Source organism: Vicugna pacos, chromosome 13 (genome assembly GCF_048564905.1).
Source record: "Vicugna pacos chromosome 13, VicPac4, whole genome shotgun sequence".
In the NCBI taxonomy this organism is placed as follows: domain Eukaryota; kingdom Metazoa; phylum Chordata; class Mammalia; order Artiodactyla; family Camelidae; genus Vicugna; species Vicugna pacos.
The window spans coordinates 37,312,364-37,340,066 of NC_132999.1; the positions used below are offsets into that span (position 1 = coordinate 37,312,364).

Consider the following 27,703-nt stretch of genomic DNA (forward strand, 5'->3'; position numbering starts at 1 on the left):
ATAAGTGATATCATATGATGCTTGTCTTTCTCTGTCTGACTTACTTCACTTAGTATGATAATTTCTAGGTCCATCCATGTAGCTACAAAAGGCATTATTTCATTACATTTTATGGCTGAATAGTATTTCATTGTGTGTATATATACCACATCTTCTTTATCCAGTCACCTGTCAATGGACATTTTGAGTTGGGAAGCCCTATGAAAAAGGCCAGCAGGATCCCCAGGTAGGGCCATTACTCTCCTGCCAGCACCATCCGGTTCCCTGGCCCAGCAGCATTATCTTGCTTTTTGCCTCTGAAACAGCTTACTTCTAAGAAAGTGGAACTTACCCCTAAGATTCTATTGGTTCCCTGAGTCCACTTCTGATTGGCCCATTTCTACCACTCCTGATTGGTCCATTTCTACAAACCTTGTTCCTAATTAGTCAATTTTTGTTACACCTTATTTGCATATGATGTTGCAAAGTGTAGAGTGGCAGCCTATAAAAGCCTGTGTAAACCTACGCACGGGGTCCAGAGTTTGGAGTGTTAACTCCTTTGGCCGCACCAGTGTAATAAACCTGAGTTCTCCAACTCTCCGAGTGCTGCTTGAGCTCTTGCCTGGATCCAGATTTCTGTCACAACTGAGCTGTAACGCTGAGCTATAACACACTTTGCTGCAACAATTTAGGTAACTTCCAAGCAACATCAAGCATTCTTTAAGATGTGCATGCATATGGCCCAGCAATCACACTTCCAGAAACTCATCCTGCAGAAGCATGGTACAACATACTTTGATAATTGTGAGGATCTTCATGGAAACATTGGCAGTGATGGCCAAAGACCAGGGATTCCCTAAGTACCCATCAAAAGGGAGCAAGTTTAAAAATGATGATGGGTCTGTATAATGGAGTATTAAGTGGTCATTGAACATGATAAGGTAGATCAATATGTACTGATGCCCAAAATGTTATTAACAATGTTTACCTCTCTGTGTGAGATATGTGCTTTAATTTTTTGTTTATTTGTTTGTTTTTTGTTGAAGTATTGTCTGTTTATAATGTATCAATTTCTGGTATACAGCATAATAGTTCAGTCATACATACACATACATATATTTGTTTTCATAGTTCTTTTTCATTATAGGTTACTACAAGATATTTAATATAGTTCTCTGTGCTATACAGTATAAACTTGTTTATATATAGTAGTTAGTATCTGCAAATTTCAAACTCCCAATTTATCCCTTCCCACCCCCTTTCCTCCCTGGTAACTGTAAGTTTGTTTTCTGTTTTGTAAATAAGTTGCTCTGTCTTTGTTTTTTTAGATTCCACATGTGAGTGATATCATATGGTATTTTTCTTTTTCTTTCTGGCTTACTTTACTTAGAATGATGCTCTCCAGATTCATCCATGTTGTTGCAAAGTGGCATTATTTTATTCTTTATTATTGCTGAGTAGTATTCCATTGTATAACTATGCCACAACTTCTTTATCCAGTCATCTGTCAATGGACATTTAAGTTGTTTCCATGTGTTGGCTATTGTAAATAGTGCTGCTATGAACATTGGGGTGCATGTATCTTTTCAAATTAGAGTTCCCTCTGGATATATGCCCAGGAGTGGGATTGCTGGATCATATAGTAAGTCTATTTTGAGTCTTTTGAGGAATCTCCATACTGTTTTCCATAATGGCTGCACCAAACAACATTCCCACCAACAGTGTAGGAGGGTTCCCTTTTCTTCTGTGCTTTAATTTCATTTCTTTACCTTTGTCAGCATTTCTTAAGTGTTCTACTAAAACACTCTTGGTTTTATTATTTTTGGGGCTAAAAAATAAAAAATAAAAGAATAGGTGGGAAAAAATGACAAGGCCTTCCATGAGTGGGGCAGGCAGATGGGTGGACTGGGGAGACCCATGCACAGGTGAGGAAGATACCACTTTTCCATCCTTCCTCTGAGTCCCTAGGGGCAGTGGGTGGGGGAGCAGGGTGCCTGCTCTGTGCCAAACCCTGAGCCAGGTGCTTTGCTTCTTAACTCATTGGATCCTCAGAACATTCTTACTTCGGAGAGGTATTGTTATCTCTAGGATGGAGATAGGGGTTACAGGAAGGCGTATCCCAGCTTGATGTGAGGGCAACGCCTCTTAAGTTGGAAGTTGAAAGTGATGCACCAAGATACATTTCATAGTGAGGGACCAGTTTTAAGAAGTTCATTTTCAAAAGTGATATAATAAAATTGACTTGATGGCTCTTGCTACCCTCACCCACATCAAGAGTACTCAAAGGCTGGACTGTGTAACCATCAGTGGAGAGGATTGTTAGAGAGAGCTATAGATGTGCTTTAAGTCCCACCCCCCAAAAAACCAAAGGGAAGAGATGGGGTAGCAGTGTATCAAGAGGTGTATCTGGAATGGCCTGCCCCAGCCAGGAGACGTATTGATCACCAATATTGTTTAGCACAGTCAGAATTTGGTAATAAAAATTAAGCCAACATTTGATTGGTTTCATTATGATTTTTAATTGTAATCACTGCACCTCCTAGTGACAGAGCTGTGCTGGAATGCTCCTCACCCCCTGCCCCCAAACCTTAGTATGTTGCTAGTGGGGGCGATTCTCCATTGTCCTTAAATCAAGAGAGAAGGGCTATTCAGAAACTTAATTTATGCCCCTGCACTTTGGGGAGGGGCAGTCAGTCTGACTCCCACCTGAGAAATCTACAGGGAAGGGGAAGTAGTGGGCTGGTCAACTGATGCATGAGTAAAGAGAGGCGGATGAGGAGGTGAGCCCCACACTCCCAGCTGTTAGGGCAAAGGATGCCTGAGGGTTTTGTACAGACTGGCTTCTGGCCATGAGCATGAGCAGCAGTGGGTGGAGTCATGGTAGATCCCATCTGAGAGGTACTACACTGGAGGAACAAACATGCCAGAGACACTGGGCCAAGAGAATGGCAGGTGATGGTCTCTCCATCCTCAAAGGAACTACAGAAAAACCCATGAAAGGAAAGATGAACTTTGAACACCGGCCAGCCCCAGAGAGCCCAGAGGGAGCATGCACAGTGCCCTTCAAATAAGAACCTTCTGGCCTCTTCTTACCTGCCTCCCTTCTCATCCATGTCAGACCCTGGGGGGAGGGGAAGTCAATGTTAGCAATTAGCAAGTGGGGGAGGGAGGAAGAGGAAAGAAGCTGGCCTGGGGCTTTCCACCTGCAACTGGTCTGAGCAGGGCAGAGGGGAAGTGAGGAGCTGGAGCACTGAGTGGATGTGGGAGAGCTGTAACTACAGGAGACTGGGTGCCCCAGTGCCCATGCAGGACCTTGTATTACCCGAGGGGTCCAGAACGTGAAGGAACAGTGGAAATGAAATCCAGCGGCTTTGGACACAAGTCCTGCTTGTTCAACATACTGTTATACAAAGAACTTCCTAAAAGGGAGAGCTTTTGACCCCCACTGGGTCCTAAGTGCCAAGAGCCCCTGTCTTGTCCATCATTGCACCTACAACACCTGGTACAGTGTCCAGCGTATGCCATGTGTTCCATAAATACCTGTTGAATAAATTGATAAATATTAATAGAGTTGAGTGGGCTGCAGTGTGAAGGGGTGAGTTTCTTGTGATGGGAAGGATGGAAGCAGGTGGTCCCTGAGGTGGACTGGCAGAGGGGCCCTGCTTTGTTTGGAAGACTGGCCAGATGACGCCTGTGTTTCCTGCCTGCCTCCGATTTTCACGCTTTCCAGCTCTGGCACGCCTTCCCTGTCTCACTAATAAGGAGTTAACATCAAAGCCCAGGAGAAGCCTAAGGCTTTAGCAAGGGGGTGTTTTTTGTTTCTGCTGTTGCTTTTTAGCAAGAATCAAATTATCGAGCAAAGTGCAAATCTCTGTGCTTGGTGTTTACACGTATTATCCCTTATCCTTGGAATAAACCGGAAAGGCAGGTATTATTTTTAATCCTTCACTTCTGAAAGGTTAAAGATTTATTCAAGGCTGCTACCCCAGCTCACGAGTTGCTGAGGTGATTCAGTTACAGGATGAGTCTGCTTTGGAGACAGGGTGTGGAATCTGTGATAATCTCTCCTTACTAATGAGGTGGGAAGCTTTTTCAGGCACATGATCCAAAAAGTTCAGATGGTGTGGGGAAAATCATGTGTGATTTTAGGATTGGAGGAGGCAGGTTTTGAGAGGCAACAGGCCATACCTTCAGAAGGCTTTGGAGCCAAGGAAAGGAAAAATGGGGCAGGTCTCAAATATCAAGCCCCTTGTCTGCCTTTGCAGGTAGGTGTTGGCACACATTTGGGCAGCAGTAGACTTGGGACTATGAGCCGAAGACCACTGTGTGTATTTGGATCTCTGTGGGCTTTGAGGAGCTGATGAGTGGATTTCTCTGGACCTGAAGAAACACAGTGGTGGATATCAGAGCCACACGGCTGGGATGCACTTAGGATGAAGATGTCATTGTAGTCAAATATATCTATTTTTGTTTTTCAAGCTTTTTTTTTATTGAAGAATAACATAATACTTGCACGCACAAGTCCTAAGTGCACAGTTCAGTGACTTATCCCAGAGTGAATACTCCTGTGTGGTTGCCACGTAGGGCAAGAACACCCCAGCCCCCCAGCCCTTACTGTCCTAGAAGTCCCCAACCCCTCACCCCAAGGGCAACTGCTGTTCTTTTCTAACACCAGAGATAGCTTTGTTTGGTTTTGAAATTCAAATAACTGGAATAATACATTCTGTATTTTTTTGGTGTCTAGCATCTCTTGTTCAGCATGATGTCTGTGAGATTCATCTATGCTATTGGGTATCATTTGTTCATTTTTACCGCTGTATGTTATTCCACTGTAGGACTTCCCCACAATTTATCTTTTTCATTCTATCACTAGACATTTTGTTTCCAACTTGGGGTATGACTAATAATGCTATTGACATTCTTGTACATGTCTTTTGGTGCATATATGTACATGTTTCTATTGCATATGCCTAGGAATGGAATTATTGGGTCCTAGCATATGCCTGTGTCCAGCTTTACTAAATCCTGCTAAATAGTTTTCTAAGGTGAAGCCACCAATTTACACACTCACCAGCCAGTGTGTGAGAGTTCGTTTTTTCACATCTCTGCCAATACTTGGTAATAGTCCTTTTAATTTTAGCTACACTGAGGAATAAACCCCTTGAGATTTTAATTTGCATTTCTCAGATGACTAAAGCAGTTGAACATCTTTTCAAAGGTTTAGGGGACCACTGGTTTTCTCATTGTAAAATGCCTATTCAAGTCTCTTGCCCATCTGCTTATTTTGTTAATCTTTTTCTGCATTGATTTGTAATGGTTCTTGTGATATTATGGATGTGAGCTCTTTGTCAGTTCGATGTCCTGTAAATATCTTCTCACACGCTGCGGTTTTACTTTTCATTCTCTTAATGACATTTCGTGAGGAATGAAAGTTACTAGTTCAAAAGAAATTTTTTTTTGTAAAATATATCACAATATTTATCACTTTGACCACTTGTAAATGTATAATTCAGTGGCTTGCATTTGCAATGTTGTGTAACCATCACGACTATCTATACCCAAGACTTTTTCCTCATTCCCAACAAATTTTGTGCTCATTAAACAATAACCCCCCCTTCTCCTTTCTCTCAGCCCTTGGTAACCTTTATTATACTTTCTGTCTCTATGAATTTGCCTATTCTAGTCACCTCATATAAAGAGAATCATACAATACTTGTTTTTATTCACCTGGCTTATGTCCCCAAGTAAAATGTTTTCAAAGCATATATACACCACATTTTGCTTATCCATTAATCTGTTGATGGCCACTTGGGTTGTTCACTTTTAGGCTATTGTGAATAATGTCGCTATAAGCATTGGTGTTTGAATGACTATTTAAGTCCCTGCTTTCAATTCCTTTGGATATATACCGAGGGGAAGAATTGCTGGGTCATCTGCTGTCTCTACATTTAACTTTTTGAGCAACTGCCAGATTGTTTTCCATGGTGACTGTGCTATTTTACATTCCCACTAGCAATTCATGAGGGTTCAAATTTCTCCACTTCTCCTTCCTACCTTCCTTCCTTCCTCCCTTCCTCTTTCTTTCTTTCTCTTCATCTTTTCTCTTTTCTTTCTTTCCTTTCCTTCCTCCCTCCCTCCCTCTTTCTCTCTTTCTTTCTCTCTTTCTCTCTCTCTTTCTTTCTTTCTTTCTTTCTTTCTTTCTTTCTTTCTTTCTTTCTTTCTTTCTTTCTTTCTTTCTTTCTTTCTTTCTTTCTTTCTTTCTCTCTCTCTCTCTCTCTCTCTCTTTCTCTCTCCCTCTCTTTTCTCCCATCCTCCCTTCTTCTTTCCTCTCTTTCTTTCTTTTCATTATAGCATCCTAACATGAAGTGGTATATCCTCATGGTTTTCATTTGCATTTACCTAACGACTAACGATGTTGAGCATTAATTCATATGTTATTGACCATTTGTATATCTTCTTAGGAGAAATTCTATACAAGTCTTTAGCTCATTTTTAAATTGGGTTGTTTTTGTTATTCGTTTCAGGAATTCTTTATATATTCTGGGCATTACTCTCTTATCATATATATGATTTGCAATATTTTCTCTCATTCTATAGGTTATCTTTTGCTTTCTTTAGAGTATCTTTTGATGCACAAAAGTTCTTAATTCTGGTAAAGTCCAGTTTATCTATTTTTGCTTTTGTTGCCTGTGCTTTTGGCTTCATATCCTAATAAACTCGTTGACAAATACAATGCTGTGAAGATTTTCTACAATGTTTTATTCTAACAGTTTTATTGTTTTAGCTTTTACAAAAGATTATTAAGTGAAAAAAATAGGTTTCAAAATACTGTTACATTCTGATTCCATTTTTGCAGAAATCACATGTTATATATCTATATATGCTTAGGGGGAAAAAAACGGTCCTAAAGAACATGTTAATAGGGATTAGCAAGAGGTAATGAAATTACTGGTGCTTTATTTTATTTTGTTTTGTCTTTTGTTACGGCGTGATTTTTATAACCTTCTTTGTGTTTCTCTGTGTTTACTAAAATTTCTCAATTAAATATGCATTTTGTAATGTGAAATAAACACTAAAAGTTTTTTTTTTAATTCAATTCAACTGAAGTTTATTCATTTGGGCTAAGACTGTGTATCCTCAGTGTAACCCATTATTTCAACCCATTTTTCAGGCTGTAACACCTTGATAGAACTCTAGTCACTTAGAAAACGAATTGTCACCTTGGAAATGTGTAGTGGGGCAGCTCAGTCCTAAGAGAACAGGAAGGACATGTTGGTTTTGATGAGGAGAAATGGAGAGGACTGGTGTGTGTGTGGGGGTCCTTCAGAGACTGGGTAGAGCCTGACCTGAGCAAGGTCTGCACAGTTAGAACTCAGGATAATTGGGCAGAAAGGGAGCGAGTCAGAGGGCGGGGGAAGAAGGACTTTACAGTTTGTTTATGGCAAGTCCTAACCTTCAGTGCACATCCAGAATTTGCGGGGCCTCTGTTTATACAATTTCAGGTGCCCTCTTTAGGAAAAATGACTTACAAATGCAAAATTAAGTACTAAAAGTACTTTTAAAAATACTAAGTATTTCCTCAGAAGGAAAAAAAGTCACAAAAAATTGCTGAGTCTTGGAGTTCTTGGTCCCTTTCTTCTGAGAATTTTCTAGGTGATTGACCAGAAATACCTTGAAATTGTTCCTGATTGTTGCCTGGCTTCCCCTCCCCTTCTGGAACCCTCTACCATTTCCAAGACCTCCCAGCCCTCACCGGGATCTACCCACATGCGGGGCCCTGAAGTTGAAGCCTTATTTGCGTCATTGTAACTATGCTTCTGCTGATGGTCTTTCTCGTTGCAAGTCTTACCAAGATTTCTCCTGGTTAATTCTTAGGTGGTGAAACTCTAGGAGGCAATTCCTCTATGAATTCTTGTTGGCACATCTTGTCGTGGGTTCCTCATATCGCAGGTGGCGCCACGCTCTTAAAGCAGAGACTTGTATTCCCTTCTGCTTTACCTGGAAGAAGAAGGGAAACTGAAACCAGCATTTGCTAGGGAGGAGGTCCACAATTCTGTCTGAAAACAAAGGCTTTGGAAAATATGCAAATTGTCCTAATTCATTTTTCTTCCCCTCTCTGGTATTATGGTGGGCGATTCAAAATTTATCACAAGTGTGAAATCTTGATTCGCAAGTAGGGAAATTGTAGATCAAAACGTCACACATATAGGCCCAGATTCTTCGTTCACATTTAGGTGAAATATGTAGCTGAGCATTCCAAGTGCTCAAAGAGGGTGTCCCTGGAAAATCTATTTCCCTGAATGGTGAATTACCAAGTCATACTGAGTATCATTTGCCATTTTTTTTTGACCTGAGAAATTCAACATGCATAGCAAACATTTCTTACTTAAGCCTCATATCACTTAGATGGGGAAGGTTCAGCAAATACTGTCTTTGTTGCACAGGTGGGAAACACTGAAGCAGGATGAAGTTCCAGGGATGTACAGGTTCATGCAGCGGAGCTCAGACATCCACGAGGCTCTGCCATCCAGTCCCTCTTCCCCCTCCCCTGTTATGTGGCACAGGGAGAAGGCGTGAGGATGGCTGTGTAAGCAGCGCCTTTGCCAGGTAAGTCAGGGACTTTCTGCTCTTGCTCTCCATGGACTGGAAAATTCAGTAGCGCTCTTTTGGGTGTGAGGACTAGAAATCCAGTTGAAAAGGGGAGTTTATGATAAAAATAGAGGAGAGTCTCATGGAAATCCCGAGTGGGCTCACAGCCACCCGAGGGAGGACTGAATCCAGGCGCTGGAAAGAGTCCGCTCCATCCCTTATCTCCTTTTTAGTCTTTATCACCAGAGACAAACTTTTCTCTCTTCCTTCCATTCATGGGAGAGAATATGGCTCTGGCTTTCAGCTACAGGTTGAGACTAATTTGCTGGTTTCTCTGAGCCAGACAGAGAGAATCGGGTTGCCCCAGGGACAGGTGCTCACCCCTGGTCCAATCTTACACTGTCACATGGTACAAACGTGGCTGCCAGCAGGCTGCCCTGGGGGATCAGAGGCAGTTCCAAGAAAAAGGGGTTGGGGGATTAGGAGCTGGGCCAAACACTCCCAAAGTGTTTATTTTAGGTGGAAATTTTATGAGAGCATCGAAGGCCTCATTAAGGGCTGCCTTGGGACATCAATCTTCACTTTAATCAAAATAGCACAGCAGGCTCGTCCCTCAAAAGACTGCCCAGTCTTTACGCTGCTTTCTGAAAATTCGCAGTGTGTGAATAGCAACAGTGGTTTCTGTGCCTTTAAGATGCTTGCACACCCTTTAAAGGAAGTGATCCTGATCCTTCAAAATACAAGATGAAACTACCTTTTGCAGCAGTGGACTGGAGAAGCTGGGCAAGATTCTCTGAAAAACTTTATAACGAATGCACAGTTTAATTATTAATTCTTCTAATAAATACTGCCGAGGCACTGGGAATATAATAACGGAGAAGCTATCATCCCTGCCATCACAGTCTATTGGGGGGAAAACAGATGTATCAACAGGAAATTAAAATACAGTGATGGAGGTGCTAGGATGGGAGAGTGTATGTGGTGGGGGGGAGGATGCAAGGGGGACAATGGGAACACCAAAGAGGAGCACTTCACCACACTTGGGATGGGAGCAGGACTTGGAGAGATGGGAGAAGGTAGTGGACATGGGGAAGTTTCTAGGAAGCAAAAATATCTCAGCTGAGGCTTGAAGGACACAAGGGATTTCTGAGCCCCCAGGAGAGATGAGAATGGCTGGAAGAGAAAGACAGAGAAAGATGACTAATCCCATAGAAAGGCACATGCAGAGAGCTTTGAATATACGTAAATCTATATGACACACTCAGGAAATTTGCTAATAGCCACACCACCAAGCTTTTACAAGTGCACACGAACTCTCAGCCAAGTCGGTGAAGGAAATTGGGATCAAGGCCAGAGTTTCAAGAACCTTGAATGCTGAGAGTGTTCTGATTATATTTCCTAATGCAACTTAAGAGAAAATGTGGTCATCTTACCCAGCCCATTTAAAAATGGTAAGTGAAACGGTCTTGGCATTTTTGAAATGACATTGTTTGCTCATTGGGGTGGTTAATTTGATGTGCCAACTTGGCTAGGCCACCATACCCAGAGATTTGGTCAAATACCAGGCTGCACGTTGCTGTGAAGGTATTTTTTAAAAATAAGATGAACGTTTAAATCGGTAGACTTTGAGTGAAGCAAGTGACCTTTCATAATGTGAAAGTTGAAGGCTTTCAGGGAAAAAGACTTCCCCCAAGGGAGAGGGAATTCTGTCTCCAGACGGCTTTCAAACTCAGGCTGAAACATCAGTTCTTTCTTGGGCATCCAGCCTGTCCACCTACCCTGCAGATTTTGGACTTGCCATTTGCCAGCCTCTGCAATTACATGAACCAATTCCTTAAAATCTCTCTCTCTTTCTCGATAGATAGAAATACGTAGGTAGATAAGATATGTGTTTACTGTGTGTTATGTAACTTCTGGTTCCTTTAGCCAAGATGACTAGTCCAACTTTTTTTTTTCCCCTTCGATTAATCACATCCTGGGATCCAATATATAAATCCATTATTGCATGTCTTGTGTATAGCTGTTCTAAAGAATCTTATTTTCTGTACTATATGTATCAGAAGAGTGTACATTGCAATGTAACGTAAAAAGAAAAATCTACATGAATAATGCAGCCAACTATCCAAGTGTTATACAGCTAAAACAACAAATAAACCTTGCACAATGAAAAAAAGATATATATATATATACATAATGTATGTATATATAGTCAGTCAGATAGATGTAGATCCTGTTGGTTTTGTCTCTGTAGAGAACTCTGACTAATACAGTGTGTCTACTTTCATCCTGTAAAGTTTCTTTTAGACACACATACATTTATTTTTTCTAATAAATTTTCAGTAATGATGTATCAGTGTCAAAAGATCTGCTTGCTTTACATTTTAATACACGCTCACATTAATTTATGATACACATTCAAAAGAAAAATATCAATTTAAAATCCACGTTCTCCTTAAAACATATTCCAGACTCATTGATGCAATAGGTTTTTTCTTTTTCCTCTCTATCTCTGGAAATTATCTAAATGTCCATCAGTCAAGAGGATCACTGATTGCCCTATTAATACATGAACACAATTATATAAATTGCAGCTGTAAAAATGAGTGATACTGAAGTTTTATTTTTGTTTATTTATTTTAAGGGAACTCAGTGCTGCCTCTTATCCTATCTTATATACACCTAAGTACAAAGGATAGAAAGTTGAATCTGGTATCAGTCTCTGATACTGATGACCTTTAAGTGGGGCCACTTGGGAAGTCAACCTGGGGAAGTTTTGAACTAAGCCTCTCCCACTGTGTTTGGAGGGGATATATCTTCTTGCTTCTTTTACTGTCCATTCATTAAAACTTGTTCAAGCTGTCTGTAAGAATGAAGTCTTTTTTTCTTTTCTTTTTCCTAGTTCCTTCTCCCTTCCAGCTTCCTCTTACCCCCTCCTGCCCACAGATAACCCATGTTAATGATATGTTTATTTAAAATTATATTCACACAGGCTATTTTTGCCTCTTGTTTTTATTATATAATCTCTACATCTTATTTCCCACTAGCAGTATCTTGTGGAAATCTCTCCAGCTAAATGGGCAGAGAAAAAGCCTATATTTCATTTGCTGCATTGCATTCCATAGTATGCATGTGACAACAGTTATTCAACCAGTCCCTTAACGATGGCCTTTTGGTCTGTTTTGAGGGTTTTTTTTGCCTCTTCAGTGCTGCAAAGGACATCCTTGTTCATATGTCTCTGCAAGTTTTACAACCACTTAATTACTTCCCACATATGCCCCAGTTAACCCACTTTGGTAGAACAAACAAAATTTATAGTGATTTTTAATAAAATTTTATTTAATTAAGCACTCCACCCCAAACAGATTGGTTTCCATTATCTTTATATTTAATTTCTCATATTTTGACATTTCTCAATATGTTCCTCTTATACTTAAGGAAAGATGCAGGAGCCCCTAACACAGTGTTCTTAAGAATTCAATCTTCAAGAAGTGTGTTTATAATAATATAGATTAAAAAATAAAACTTTCCCCCTTGCTCCCCAAATTTGAACACAGTTGTAATTTAAAATGTGCAAATCCAAGGGTATGACCATGAACTAAGAGTTATTTTTAATTATATAGATGGCATTTGAGATACCATTGTCCCAGGTGACCTTTTAGAAAATTTTATACATAGGTCAGAACAGGCACTTGTCAGCTTGTCTGCTTGCAGTAGACACAAAGGTTGCAACTAAGGCTAACCTTTTAGGGGAAAAAAAAGTTAGCCGGATCTGGTGGTTATTGCTACAGAATTCCAACATGAGTCTAGGGTACATCAGCCACTCAGTGCCTTCAAACATTGCCGTGGGACAATGGGAACAGCAGGACCACTTCAGGGAAGCAATTTGTGGAAAAGCTCACACTCTGTAACCTGGAAATCTCAGCTCTAAAATAATCCAAAACGCTCACAGATACAGAGAACAAACTAGTGGTTACTAGCAGGGAGAAGGGAGTGGGGAGGGGCAATATAGGGGGTAAGGGGGAAAAAGTTATATGGGATTCTATGAAATCATGTTTGTAGAATTTGAAGAATCTTTCATTCAATCAAAAAGAAAAAAATAATCCAAAATATGTACACAAGATGTATTTTGACAAAAATTTCTTGTCATGGCCTTTTATTTACATAAATATGACACTGAAAGAAATGTCAATGTCCAAATGTAGGAGAAAGTTTAAATAATTGCAGAAAGACTTGATGAACTTTTATGTAGACCTTATAAAGGAAGGTTAGGAAGACTATGGAGCAATACTGACTTAAGAGAACAGTGCAGTCTGCAAAGTTATGTGTGCAAATTGTTTACAACTACATTAAAACATACACAGGCACAGAAATCTGGTGAGAGATACACTTAAATCCTAATTGTTGACTGAATGGAGTTTTGGGGGAGAGGAGGATTTTGAGTGATTAAAAAATTCTATTTTCCCAAATTTCTATAATTGTGTTATATTAGTATTATGCTTTTTTAAAAAGAGAGAATCACATAAGAAACCAGATTTCTGATGAAATTATAAATTCACCTCTATGAACCAGTGGGAATGATCTGAATTGAAGTGACATAAATGAAGTGACAATACAGGTTTTCATAGCAACAGTATCTTTTGCAGACAAAGAATATTTGAGAACAGATAATACAAGGAAGATTGTGTTTAGATTTTTCAATTTGTTAATTCAGCATTGATTCAAACAAACAATATCACAATCCACAAATAAAAAGAGGAAGAGGAAGAGGACAGAGTTGATTGTGATGATGAAATTTGATGAAGTGTAGAAAAGGATGGGAGTAACAGCAAACAACAGAGCTTGATTGTACCCTGAATCAAGCTCTGTCAAAACCTATTATTTCCCTTTTTATACATATGATCAAAAAAGTTAAAGATTGAGTTGAAGCCCCTACCAATTACTTTCATATCCCGTTTTCCCTTCTCTTTACCTAGAGATAATCAATAGCTTTGGTTTAATCATTCCCATGCCTATTTTTATACTTTTACTACATTTATTTCTAACCACAAATTAGCATCATCTTTCATCATGTTTTTTTGTTGCCAGTATTATCATCCCCAGTACATCATTATGCCACTTGCTTCTGCACTCAGCATCATGTGTTAAAATTTATCCACCTGGATGCTTATAACTTTATTTTATCTATTCGCCTATGACGGAATAGCCCACTGAAGGAACATGCCACGATGATCCTTTCTTCTATTTATAGACATTTAGATTGTTTCCATTTTATGCTGTCATTACAATTACAATTACAGTGAGCATTCTTGTCTGTTTACACCCACGTAGTGGAGTTTCTCTGCAGTACGTACCTGGAGTGGAATTGCTAAATTGGAGAGGAGCGCATCTTTACAAGATAAGGTCAAAAGATTCTCCAGAGCGGTTGTGCCGAGTTAGAGTTCCTTAAACAGTGTATGGATGCTCTTCTAGCTGAAACTAGTCCCCAGTACTTGGTGTTCTCAAAATTTTCAACTTTGACAATTTGATGTTGTGAAATGTTATATAATTTTTAACGTTCTGATGTCCAGTGCACTCAAATTTTTTTTCATTGATTTATGGTTTGTTCAAGTTTGCTCTTCAATGAAATGTCTGTTTATGTCTCTTCCTCACTTTCTCATTGTATTGTTTGTCATTTTGTTATCAAACTCTACACATGCAATCTGAATTTTGGACACCAGTCGTTCGTCAATTACATGTGTAATAAGTATTTCCTCTCTGTTTGCATCTTGTTTAACTTTGTTCATGATAACCTGTTGGACATCTCACGATAATTTTAATGACAAATATATCAATCTTTTACATTATGGTTGGTACTTTTGCTTCTCATTTAAGAAATCTTTTTTTTTTTAAAGACTTCTTTCTCCTCAACCTTCAAGATAGTCTGTATTTTCTTTTGAAATTTTTAAGTGTTAATTTTAAAATTAAGTCTTGGAATTTATTTTGTATAATGTGAGTTAAGGATTGAATTTTAAGTTTTCCTTTTAGCTACATCAGAGTATAAACTATTAAACAACCCATCTTTGCTGCATTGATTATAATGCTGCCTCTGCCATCAATCAGATTTTCATATGAATGGCAGCCTGTTGCTGCATTCTCTGTCCTGCTCCATGATGGATTTGTCCATTTCTACATCAGTTTCACATTGTCTTACTTATTATGGCTTCAGTTAAACCTCATTTTTCCAGTACGCAAGCCCCCAACCTTCTTCTTTTTCAAAATTATGTCAGCTATTCAGATCCTTTTGCTCTTCCAAGTGAATTGCAGGATCACCATTTTCTGTTGGGATTTCTACTGAAATTATATTCAATAACACAGTATTTTAGAGAGAGTTTCCAGGTTCACCACATCATGCCTTCATCACTCTTGAACATATTATGCCTCTCCATTTGTTCTGGTCTTCCTTTTTATCTTTTAAAATGTTTTATAATGTTCTCCATAAACACCATGCAATTTTGCTAGACTTACTTCTAGACTCCTTATGTTTTTGTTGCTATTATGAATGACAACTATTTTTTCTGTTGCATTTTCTAATTGATCATAACTGGTATTTAGGAAAACTATTCATGCTGTTATTCTTGTGTTTAGAATCTTGTTGACCTCTCTTATTATGGCTGAAAGTTTGTAGATACTCTAGATTTTCTATGCAGATAATAACTCAGCTGTAATTTGTTATATTCAACTTTTCAAACTCATATACCTCTGATTCTTTTCCCTCCCTACCTGTGCATTGACTTTGACCTGTGGAATGAAAGTGTTTATAGAGAACATCTTTGCTTGTTCCCAATTTTTATGCATCTATGGTTTCACCATTGTATATGCTATTTCATTTGGATTGAAAAGAATGTATAAGTTCTTTACTTGTTGGATACACAGCTGTATATATTTTTAAGATCAGTGTTTTGTCACAATGCGTTCTTGGGTTATACAATCAATTTAGTTGGCTGCAACTCACATTTTTAAAAATGAAATAGAATAGAATGAGACAAATTGTATCAGAATGCATCACTTGTATTAAAGGTGAATATCGTTTATAAAATTCTGTCTGTATGTGTGTGTGCACGCAAATTTATATTGTAGGTTTTGATGTAAAATGTATTTCTTAAAAGGGCTACATTAAAAATTTTTTGAAAAATTCTGCATTATATGATGCTTTGAAATATTGTTCTTCAAATTTACTATATAGCCTTACTAATTTTTGCCTGCTTGATTTATCTGATTCTGTCTAATAGAAGTGTTTGAAATTTTTGGAGTCTGATAATGAATTTGTCTATTTCCCTGTAATTCTATTTTGCTTTATATATTTTGAACCTTTGTTTTTAGTTGCATATGAATTTACATCTTCCTGGTAGATTGTTTCTGTTATTGTTGTATAATACCTCTCTTAATTCCTATTAACTTTTTTCATTAACATTGCCTCACTAGTTTTATTTGAATATATTTTTTCCCATCTCTTTACTTTCAGTTCTTTCAATCCAATATGTTAATCTATATCTTGGAACAGATGCATTTCATACAATTGCATTTATTGTGATTGCTGATATACTTTAACTTATTTTGTATTTTCTCTTTATTAGCATTTTCCCTGTGTTCCTCCTCACCCCCATCCCAGTCCTTTTGGCTTTTTATTAGGTTGACAAATTATTTTTCAAATATTTCTTATATGTTTTCCTCTGTTGGCTGTCATTCTGTTCTTTTAGTGGTTTTCCTAAAGTTTTAAAATATCCTGTTTGAATTTAAAATATTCTGACAAACATGTTGTTCTTCGCATTTCCATCCTTCTAAACAAAATGTATGCACAGTTAATATTTAATTAAGCCTAAAATATATATAATTAATTTTTCTCACCATTTCATTGTTTCTTCTATTCCTTACTTTTGCTGTATTTTCACATTTCTTTTTATTGAAATATATACTTCACTAAGTGTGTAAATGTGGATATGTGTGTGAGCAGACCCATTTAGTCTTTGTGCTCTTGAAAATGCCTTTTTGGTCCTCATTTTAAATAATAATTTAACTGAATATAAAGTTCTAGGCTGACAGCTGCTTTCCTTTCACATGTTAGGATGCTACCACATTGTCTTTGGGCCACAATTTTTGCTGAAAATAAGTCACTGGCAGCCTTATGGTTCTTTCTAGGTATTTTTTGTTTTTTCTTTCTGGTAGCTTTTAGGAATTTCTTCTTATCACTGATAAGCTGCCCTTTCACTGAATGTGTCAGGTTCTGTGCACAGGTTCTTTCTATCAGAAGCCATGTGTCTTTTGCAGCTATGAAAATTCTCAGCTCTAATCTCTTCAAATATTCCTCCTTCATCAGCCCCTCCATCCTCTTCTCCTGGAACATCCACCAGGCATAGGCTGGAGCCTCTAAGGTATTGTCCATGTCTGTTAACTACTGTATTAAAAATAATCTCACTGTCACTCAGGTCTAAGTTATGTGTGTACATCTCACAATTCTTAATTCCCTAGTCTTTGGATTTAATCTGGAGTTTATTTTGTCTTCTGAGTTTTTTTTATTTTGGTAACCACATTTTTTTCTAGTTTCAATATATATTTGGGTTTTCTTAATACCCACCTGGTTTATTTCATATACATCTCTCCTTCCTGTTTCAGAATTTCTTACTCATTATTAATATACATGATATCTTGGCTTATGCCTTTGAACATTGTAGACATCCTTATTTGAAAGTCTTTGTAAGACTGTTTTGTAAAAATAATTTTATCTCTAGGCATTTCATGCTTCAATGAATGATTTTGATGATTTTATAGGCTGTCTTCTTTAATACTAGATTTCTTTGTTATGGCAGCCACATTTTTAGTGAGTGTGTATGTTTCTCCCATCCTGTTTGTCTAGCAGTTTGGGGGATTTGCAGTTGCTTCCATCTGACCCTCTCCCATGTCCCCAGTACAGCACCAGGTGGAATTTGCTCTGCAGTGACGTTGGGGCTATCACAGATCCACTCATGGGGTGGCAGGTGGCTGGCTCATTTCCTGGCCAGGAAGTTAAATCTACAGCCTGCTTTCTTAAGCCAAGAATCCCCTGTGAAACTGCAGTCTCAGGAAGTGAATTGATAATTGCTTTTCCTTAATAGACTTCTTTCTGTAGAGGGAGGAGCCCCATCCCAGCCTCTCACTTCAAGCAGTAAGCCTTGTTTTCATCCACTACTGTGCATGAAGAACTTTTAATTCCCAGTATATGGTAGGAGCCCACATGTGAACTGCCACCATGTGCTTACAGACAGGAACAAAACTGACCTGTGCCTTCAAACCCGCTCAACGCTTTGTAATTCATTGCCAGCTCTGGTCATTGGAGACGCTCATCTCTTTTTTCTCTTTTTTCTTTTACTTTGTCAATCTTTGCAGTGTGTTTGGAGCAAAAGGGGTGGATCAAAGCATTCATCTTTGATACTTCATCTTGGCTGGAAGTTCAATCTACATTGTAAATTTTTTTTCATAATGTTTGGAATTTCTTTTAATTTCAGTTTCTGAAAGCTACCTGTTATAGCTATTTAACTACATGCTTAAAATGACATTCTTATTAAGTAATTTTACTTATATTTATTATAGGAAGAATTTCCCAAATTAATGAGCATTTTTATTATTTCAGTGAAAATAAAGCAACTCAACAGTCTTTTGTTTTTGTGCCCTTCACATAGCACGGCACCTTCTCTGGCCAAACCTTCTCGAAAACCTATGATTCCTGCAGAACTCCATGGAGAAAGTGCACAATTTCATCCCCTTGTTGATGACCAGAGCCTGCTCTGGTTGTTGAGCAGGGCCTCCCCTTTGTTGTGTGGTTGTCACAGCCCCGACAGCACCCGGGTCTTCTCCCTTGTTGTTGGAATAGAGGCTTGCAGACCCGTTTCTGAGCAGTAGTGTGTGGTAGGAGGGGTTGGAGCGCTTCAGCTGGGAGAAGAGCTGCTGAGTCTAGCTCTGCAGGAGGTGTCCACCGGGACGACCCTCTGGTTGATGGAAAGCAGCCTAACATAGTGGCTAAGAGCCTTGGGAATCCCTGGGAATCACTCAGTCCTGGCCAGTGATTACTAGTTGGATAATTTTGGGCAGGTTACACAACGTTTTAAGCCTTATTTTCCTTGTTTTCAATGTGTTGGTAATAATAGAAACAAATAGGATTGTTTGAGGATCAAAAAACATCACACATCTGATGTGTTTACACACAGCACCAGGCACACAGTCAGCGCTCAATAGATGTTAACCATTGTTATCATTAAAATTAAATCACTAGTATATGTGTCAATTAGTTTTGTTAAATAAAACAACCAAATCATGAGGTGAGGACATACCTGGAAAGTTCATCTGAAATAAAAATAACAGTAAAATAAACTCAGTCTTTTACAATGGATTATGTGTAGTCCAGACGGTGAAAACCGCGTCTGTCTCCACATGAACAATAAAGTTACATCAAACCAGAGTAATGTGCTTCATGAAGAAAATTTGACTAAATTGAGTTTTCCAGAGTAGTAATTTTAATCAAATATGTCCCAGCCTCCAGTGGCCAAAATATCACCTTCAAATTTCCATGGCTGTGAATCACAACCTTGCTAGGAGAAAATTTGCCTTTTATGCCACTAAAAAGTTAGCATCTCAACATGTTCCTACTCTTCTGTTCTTATCGATAGTTTCTGTTAATGAAGAGATCTTCTTCATTTCTTCCCTCCTGAGTTAAAAAGAAAAAAAGATCCCAATAAACCAAAGGATGATCTCAGTCTGGGAAGAACAGTTCAACTATGCGATGATGCAATGCCTATAAATATTGTCCTGTTAGACAAGGGCTCAGTGGCTTACGTGGCCTTGTTAAACAATTAAAGCTAACCTGCTTAGTCTTTACAGCACACAGAACCAAGAACCTAGGGACTCAATGCAATCCCAGGAGACTCAACTTTAAAGGCACCTTGTTTAACTTGCTTTTAAAAATAACGCACCATATTTTCATGTGTTTTACCTGGCAGACGCACTGACTGGTGTGGGGTGGGGGGGTTGGTCTGTCTGCCTGGTTTAGCATCAGCACAACACCTTTCGTTAATGGATGCAGGAAGGAAGTGTGCTAAAATGAGGCATTGATGCATGTGTGAAAGCTTGTCACTTGTTCACAGAGGAATGAGACAACTGTAGGGGAAAGCAGAGGTCAAAAGTGGGGTTTCTGCTCAAGAGAGGAAAAGGGCTGTGTCTCTAAGGCTGAATTCATACCATATTTAGAGCAAATGTCAATGTTTGAACACATGACACCTCTTTCTTTGGGAGCTGGATAGGAACCTTGACAAGGGTTTTAAGGACATGGTCAGAAGCTTGCAGGTTCACCATTAAAACTGGGCAGCATGGTTACCAATATTCCTTGTGTCTCTAGGTGAATTCCATTGACAAGTAGGTCTATTTGTACTGGAAGCCTGAAAACATTCCCCTCTCCTTGTACTGAAGATTAGAGGGACTGTCTAAGCACCATGGTAAGTGCGAGACTGGAGTTAACAACTTGCTGGTCTTGTTACTGACAAGGAAGACCATCAAGAAAAAGTAAAGATGTTGAATACTTCTTCATATACTTGTTGGCCATTTGTATGTCTTTTTTGGAGAAATGTCTATCAAGTCCTTAGCCCATTTTAAAAATCAGGTTATTAGTTTTTTTTTCCTGCTCTTGAGTTGTAGGAGTTACATATTTTAGAGATTAACCCCTCATCAAATATATGGTTCTCAAATATTTTCTCTCATTCCATAGACTGCCTTTTCACTCTGTCGATTGTTTCCTTTATGCAAAAATGCTCAACGTCACTCATCATCAAGGAAATACAAATCAAAACCACAATGAGATATTACCTCACACATGTCAGGATAGCTATTATTAAGAAACCAAAAGATGTGTGCCCACCCAGGGGTGCCAAGAAAAAAAAAAAAGAAAGAAAGAAACCAAAAGACAACAAGTGTTTGTGAGGGTGTGGAGAAATTGGAACATCTGTGCATGGTTGGTGGGAAAGCAAGATGGTGCAGTTGCTGTGGAAAACAGTATGGAAGTTCCTCAAAAAATTAAAAATAAAACTATGATAAAATCTTGTAATCCCACCCTCTGGGTATTTACCTGAAAGAAGTCAAGTCAGGATCTTGAAGAGATATTAGTGCTCCCATGTTCAATACAGCACTATCCACAATAGCCAAAGACATTTAGGAAAGAACTTAAATGTCCACTGAGAGATGACTGGATAAAGACAATGTATGTATACACACACACACACACACACACACACACACACACACATATACACACAAAAGAATACCATAAAAAAAGATGGAATTCTGCAGTATGCCACCTCATGGATGAACCTTGAAGATATTATGCTGAGTGAAATAAACCAGTCACAAAAAGACAAATACTGCATGATTCCACTTATATGTGGTGTCTAAAACAGCCATATTAATAGAATCAGAGTGGAATGGTGGCTGTCAGGGGTTGGGAGGTGGGGAATGGGGGGTTATTAATCAATGGACACAAAGTTTCAGTTAAGCAAGATGAGTAAGTTCTAGAGGTCTGCTGTACAACATTGAACCTATAGCCAGCAATACTGTATTGTACATTGGAAAATTTGTTAAGAAGATTAACAATTTAATTTGTTAAGATCTCATGTTAAATGTTCTTACCAAAAATAAAAAATAAAAATAAATGAAATAAGAGAAAATAAAGAAGGGATCCCAAGAGACAAACTTGGACAACTAGAGAACTGTGGAAGTTTGTAAATGTGCAAACCAAATCTTTTTATGGTCTAGCATTCGTACACTTGATGTCTCTCCTCGGACTCTTTCCTCATCTTTGGCTTCCCTTCCGCCATCTCTAAATGTCTGAAGTCTTCCAGTGTCTCAAACGGAAGAAATCCTTCTCAGGGGGATGTCTGCTCCTCTTTGTTGGTACTGATCAATCTCTCACTCATGTTATAGATATTTTCACGCTCATCTGTATGTATCAGGGTCTGTGTTTTCTGGTGGCCAGGAAACAAGCTTTCTGCTCTGTAGTCCAGATCCTCAGGGAGCTTTCTGAAGATGATGCTAGTGAGGAGGACGATGAAGATCATGATGATGTTGGCAGCACGTCGGAATGGATGTGCAACTTCACAAGCAGACTGTCCTTGGCTTGAACTTGCCATTGCTGTATGCTGATTGTGCAGCTCTTGGTAGGTTCCTCAACTCCGCTTAACAGTTATTTTGAGAATTAAATAAATTAGCCTACATTTATATGTGCTCTATTCATGTATTCATATTTCTGATGCCCCAGAAATAGTAAATTCTGTTTTCTTCTCTATCGCCCTCTTACCCAGTCCATGATAGTTCCTAGTTCATAAAGAGCTTCTATCTTCAATGTACTAGTTGGGATTCTTTCAGTTGCAAGTGACAGAAACCCTGCTTAAGTAAATTTTAAAAAAAGAACTTAAAAAAATTGAAAGTATAGTGTATAGCAAAGTGATTCAGTTATAAATATATATAAATATATATATATATTTATATATATATATATATATATTTCAGATTCTTTTCCATTATAGATTATCACAAGATACTGAAACTAGTTCCCTGTGCTATACAGTAGGTCCTTGCTGTCTATCTATTTTATATATAGTAGTGTGTATCTGTTAATCTTAATTTATCCCCCTCTTCCACTTTGGTAACCATGAGTTTGTTTTCTATGTCTGTGAGTCTATAAATAACAGAACTTTTTGCTCATGTAACTGCAAAGGCAAAGCAAAGCTTGATCCAGGGCTCAAATGATATGATTGAACCCAGTTTTTCTGTCTCTACCTCCCAGCTCTCCTTCCTCTGTGATTGTTCACTTCTCAGGCAGGCTCTGCCCCTCGTGGCAGATGGCTGCCAAAGCTTCAGTTTATGTCCTCAGCCATCTCAGAGGAAGGAAAGCACCTTTTCCCTAGCTGCCCCAGCCAGATTCCCAGAATTTCGTCTAAGTGGTTTTCATTGGCCTGGCTTACAGCACATGCCATCCCTAAACCAACACTGTGGTCTGGGGGAGGTGATGCCCTGAGTGGCCAAGCTGGGATCTCGTATTTCCTCTGAGCCAAGGGTGAGAAAAGCCACACCCAATCACATGTCCCAAGAGAAGGGGTGAGATGACTCCTCAAGGAAAATCAGGGGACTGCGACCAGAAGAAGGTGACCGAATGACAGGCAGGCAAACCGATAGATACTGACCATCTACATGACTCCAGTAGGCTAGACACACCGAGGGAAAATGCCTCTTCTGCTTGGTGGACTTTCTAAAGACTCTGTGAAGACATAGATCCTCTATACCTCAGTGGTTTGTGGTTTCCATATTACTTCCCAGTGCCATGGATTTGTCTGTGTGTGTGTGTGGTCCTCATGATCTAAGTGACATCTTAGGGGGAAAGAGATGGCTCACTCAAAGCGGTTGAACATAAAGGACCATTTCATAGATGTGGACATGGTCTAGCCTGGAGCAGCAAGAAGAAGGAAGGATGACCAGAGTCCAGTGAGAGCTGGACTTGTGGCCTTAGGGTGAGCACAGCCACAACTGGCAAACAGGGAAGGAGCAGGGGGAGTAAATACCCCAGGCTCTCTCTGTTCCCACCCTCCATTTGCCTGCTGCTGCCTCCCATTGGCCAAATCCAAGCAGCAACCAGAGGACAGGAAACCCCAGGTGAGCAGGACAGAGAAGGGCAGAGAGTAGAGACAAGCCAGCAAGGTCCTACTTGCTGGTTGCAAGGTTTATTCCCTGGGAGGAAAGTATAGTGTGTTAGACGTTTGGCCCATGATCAGTGCAGTTGGGGGAAGGGGGTGTTTAGTCAGCGTCTGGCTAAATTCTGATTTATTCTCTTTGCTTTTGGAAATGTAATCATCTCTCCATCAAAGCTCCATCAATCTGCCAAAATAATGCATGTCCTTTTGTACAAATGAAAGAATTACTGCTATTATGCAAACACTGAAAGGGGACCACATTTGCATGCAAAGGGGAAAAAAGAAAAATCCTATTTGCAGTAAAATTAATTATACCGATGTGGCAAAGAGACACATGAGTATCCCTTTAACATTTGGACAGGAGCAGAACTAACTTTCCTTGCCAACCCTGATGAAATAATGGAAGCCCAAAAGAAAATACCCTGAAAATAGAGGCCGAGAGAGAATAGACAGGAATTGGGAATTTCTGGCCACTTTAAGGCTTCCCACTCAACAGAAACAAAAGCTCGAAATAAAGGTTTTTACAAATCCTAACCATGAATATTAATGTTCTATAGCTGATGCCTGAACCGAGCTCCTCATTAAAATGGCCTTTGGGTAGAGGAGTGCTAGGAGGCAGGGTCTGAGACTGGTGTGAGGTGCCCTGGAGAAGGCACTTTGCATCTGAAACCAGCCGGAAGGTAGACACAGTACGGTTTGAACTTGTCAGGTGTTTGTTATATGGTTGCTTTTGATCATCAGGAAATAGGAACTTTGGGAAGAAGACAAAGGACTCACTTATTCTGGGGAAGAAAATGTTGAACTGTCACCTGAGGGACATTCAGTTCATAAAATGCTCCTGTGCATCCCAATATCCTCCTGTTATATAGATGCTGTTGGTTTGCTTGTCTGTCTGCCCCATCCAGATGGAGGGCTTCCTGGGGGCAGGGATGGCGTCTACCTAGGTCTTATTTACCCTGTATCCCCAGTGCTTGGTACTGATAGGCACTCAGTAAGCACTGAATTGAGAAATATAGTAATGAATGAACCACAGAATTTTACTTTGAGCTCAAAGTAGTTTCAGAAATCAATTCCAATGGTGCTGAAAGAATAAATACACTTGAGGAAAGGGACTCGGCAGTGGTAGATGGTAGGGGGAAGATAAGGAAAATGAAATATACCTGGAAGAGATTTTTAAAAAATTTAAATTGTTGTTTCCAGTTTTATTGAGATAGTATTGACATATGGCACCATGTAAGTTTACAGTGCACAGCACAAGGATTCGACTTGCACACATCATGAAATGATTATCACTGCAAGTTTAGGGAACATCCTTCCTCTCAGAGAGATACAAAATTAAAGATCTAGAAAAATTTTTCCTTGGGATGAGGACTCTTAGGACTGACTCTCTTGACAACTTAAACATATAACATATACCAGTGTTAAGTATATTATGTTGCATGACATCCCTAGTACTTAATTTATCTTATAACTGGATATTTGTACCTTTTGTGGGACAGATTTGTTTGAAGTGTGAGTTCCTCAAACCCACCCGCCCCTCCAGGCTCCACATGGCTGTCAGGATCCAGTGGGAGTGAACATCGTATTTTGAGACGCTCCGTCAGGTGACTCCCGGCCCTACAAGGTTGAAGACCACTGGCCCCATACCCACCCTGTGACCCTTTCAATCCTCCCTGCTTCCTGGGCTCAGCTCAGCTGCCTGCCACAAAAGAGGTGCCACCAATAGTTGTTGAGTAAATGATTGTCACCGGGAAGACTACTCAGAAGTGCCCATAATTTGTCCAAGGTCACACACCATCAGATCTCGGCAGTTCAGACACTCAGTCAACACAAAGGATCATTGAGAGGAAATGCTGACCATCTTTTTTCAACTCCAGCCCCTCTGTCCCCAAAGTTAGGATTAAAGTTGAAAGCTTCCATGTGTGAAAGAGGACGTAGGAAGTTGGGACATTCTGGAGATGGGATGATGCTAAACCGTGGGACCAATCCTCGGAGGGAGTGTGGGGTTCCCTTGCTAGATCCTCCACTGAAGTGTTAAAATGTGATGGCAACTCATCTTTTGAGGTTAAGATTAGACGCAGCCTAAACTGTGGTACATCCAAACAATGGAACATTATTCAGAGCTAAAAAGAAATGAGCTATCAAGCCATCAAAAGCCATGGAGGAGAGTTGAAGGTATATTACTAAGTCAAAGAAGGCTTATCAGTCAAATCTGAAAAGGCTACATATTGTATGACTCCAATTATATAACATCTGAGAAAAGGCAAAACTATGGAGACAGTAATAAGATTAGTGGTTGCCAGGGGTTAGAAGGGAGTGAGGGATGACTAGGTAGAGCACAGAGGATCTTTAGGGCAGGGAAACTATTCTGTATGATGCTACAATGGTGGATAGGAGGCCTTATACACTTGTCCAAACTCATAAAATGTATAACACCAAGCGTGAACGCTCAGCTATGGACTTTGGGTAATAATGATGTGTCAATATAGGTTTGTGGATTAACAAACATACCATTTCAGTGTGGGATGTGGATAGTGAGGGACGCTGTGCGTGTGTAGGGTGGGGGCACATGGAAATGCTCTGTATTGTCTGCTCAATATTGCTGTGAACCTAAAACTGCTCTGAAAAAGAATGTCAATTTTTTGAAGGACTATATATGTCCATAAAAATCATTAAAAAAAAGTTTGGATGCAGCTTTTGCAGAGGCAAAGAGGGGACTAGAAGTAGAAACTACCTAATCCCATGAATCACAGCCACAACTCAACTCTTCCTTGGGAAATTACATTGCTACCATTGAATTCAGGGGAGTGGATGCAAGGAATGCCCACTTCATCTCACCATGTCTCCGTCTGTAGAACTGATGGTAACTTGGGTTTCTTTATTTGATGACATATATAGTTTTGGCAATATAGCGTCTCATTAAAAGCATGGATTCTGTCAGTGTATTAAATGCCACTAAATTTGTATACTTTAAAATGGTGAATTTCACGTGAATTTAAAAAAAATTTAAATTTAACTACAGTCAGTTTACAATGTTGTGTTAATTTCTGGTTACAGCATAATATTTCAGTCATATATACATGTATAGAATTTTAACACAAACACACACACACACACGCACACACGGCAGTTGGATTCCAAAGCCAGAAAATTTGAGTTTGAGTTCTGGCTCTGTCACCTACTAGCTGTGTGGCTCTTGGGCAAGTTACCTAACAGCTCTGTGCCTTTGCTTCTTCATCTGTAAAATGGGGATAATAATAGCACTCCCTTCCTGGGGTTGTTGTAGGGATTAAATGAGAGCTCCAACTGTGAGCTCTCATTAGTAATATTACTGCAGATGGCATAACCCACGGAAGGATGAGGCTGATGTTAACTTTTGTTGCTTGTCTACAAGGCTGTGCATTATTTAATAAATGAAGTAAAGACTGGTAACTTCTGTTGTCTTCATTGTATGACACTGAGTCAGACAGAGACGCTTTGTGAGAGAGAATAGTTTGTTTTTCCAGGCACAGTGCTAATATGAATTATTTCCTTTGCATTTCCTGAATCATAGAATCTGAAGTACTGGAAAAGGGCTCACAGATCACGTCAGCTCGCCTAGAGAAGAAACTGACTTGCCCAAGGATGCACTACTCGCGTGACCTGGTCGTCTAATTGCTATTGCAGTGCTCTTTCTGTCCATGACCATAGTTACCATAAGTCAGCACATGGAAACGCGTTTTGTTTTCACATCTGTAATGTTTAAAGTGAAACACACACACACACGAATCAAGGTGCAGACAGCCCTTCAATTTTGCAAGAAGCCGTCTGCATTTAATTGGAACATACCACATTTTCTGTTTTGAAAGGGAGGCAGTAAGGCTGCATCCAGTTACCAGGGTTCCTAGTTACAAGTAACAGAAACAAGTTCTGGCTAACTGGAGCAGTCAAGGAATTTATTGGAAGGATATCAGGTAGCTCGAAAATTGAAGGGAGGCTGGCAAACCAGGCTCGGAATATAACCAGAACAAGAGGCCAGGCCGTGGCTACCACAGCCGAAGTCACCCTCAAGGTCGTTGTGCTGAGGATGCCGCCAGGCACAGCTGTCCCTGGACACTCAATGCCAAAGCCCCACACTCTCTGTCCATTGCTGTGGCTGGTGAACTCACATCCTTGGGCTTAGCTGTCTAAAGTGGTCTCTCACCTGCCTTTGTGCCTTTGCATCACTCTCCATGCAGTTTCGGAGGGAGTAGCCCATCAGCTGAGCCGGGTCAGACGTCAGGTCCAGCGTGGCCAATGGATGGGGTGCAGGGCTTAGAGGGAGTCTCTAGTCTTCTCAGACTGCAGATTGGGAGGAAGGTCGCTGCCCATAACCAAGATTTACAAAGACAGGGTCCACCCTCCATACCCTCCAACCC

The 27,703-nt window shown here is 39.7% G+C and overlaps 1 long non-coding RNA gene across 1 annotated transcript in view; it reads left to right on the forward strand.

Annotated features, from left to right (window-relative positions):
- The window catches only part of LOC116282981 (uncharacterized), a 31,746-nt gene extending 16,007 nt beyond the window's left edge, over positions 1–15,739 (forward strand). Inside the window, exons 2-3 of the long non-coding RNA XR_012079226.1 lie at positions 8,424–8,586; positions 13,897–15,739. This is a non-coding gene — a long non-coding RNA (uncharacterized lncRNA). The remainder of the gene's footprint in view (positions 1–8,423; positions 8,587–13,896) is intronic.
- Positions 15,740–27,703: the final 11,964 nt, after the last annotated feature.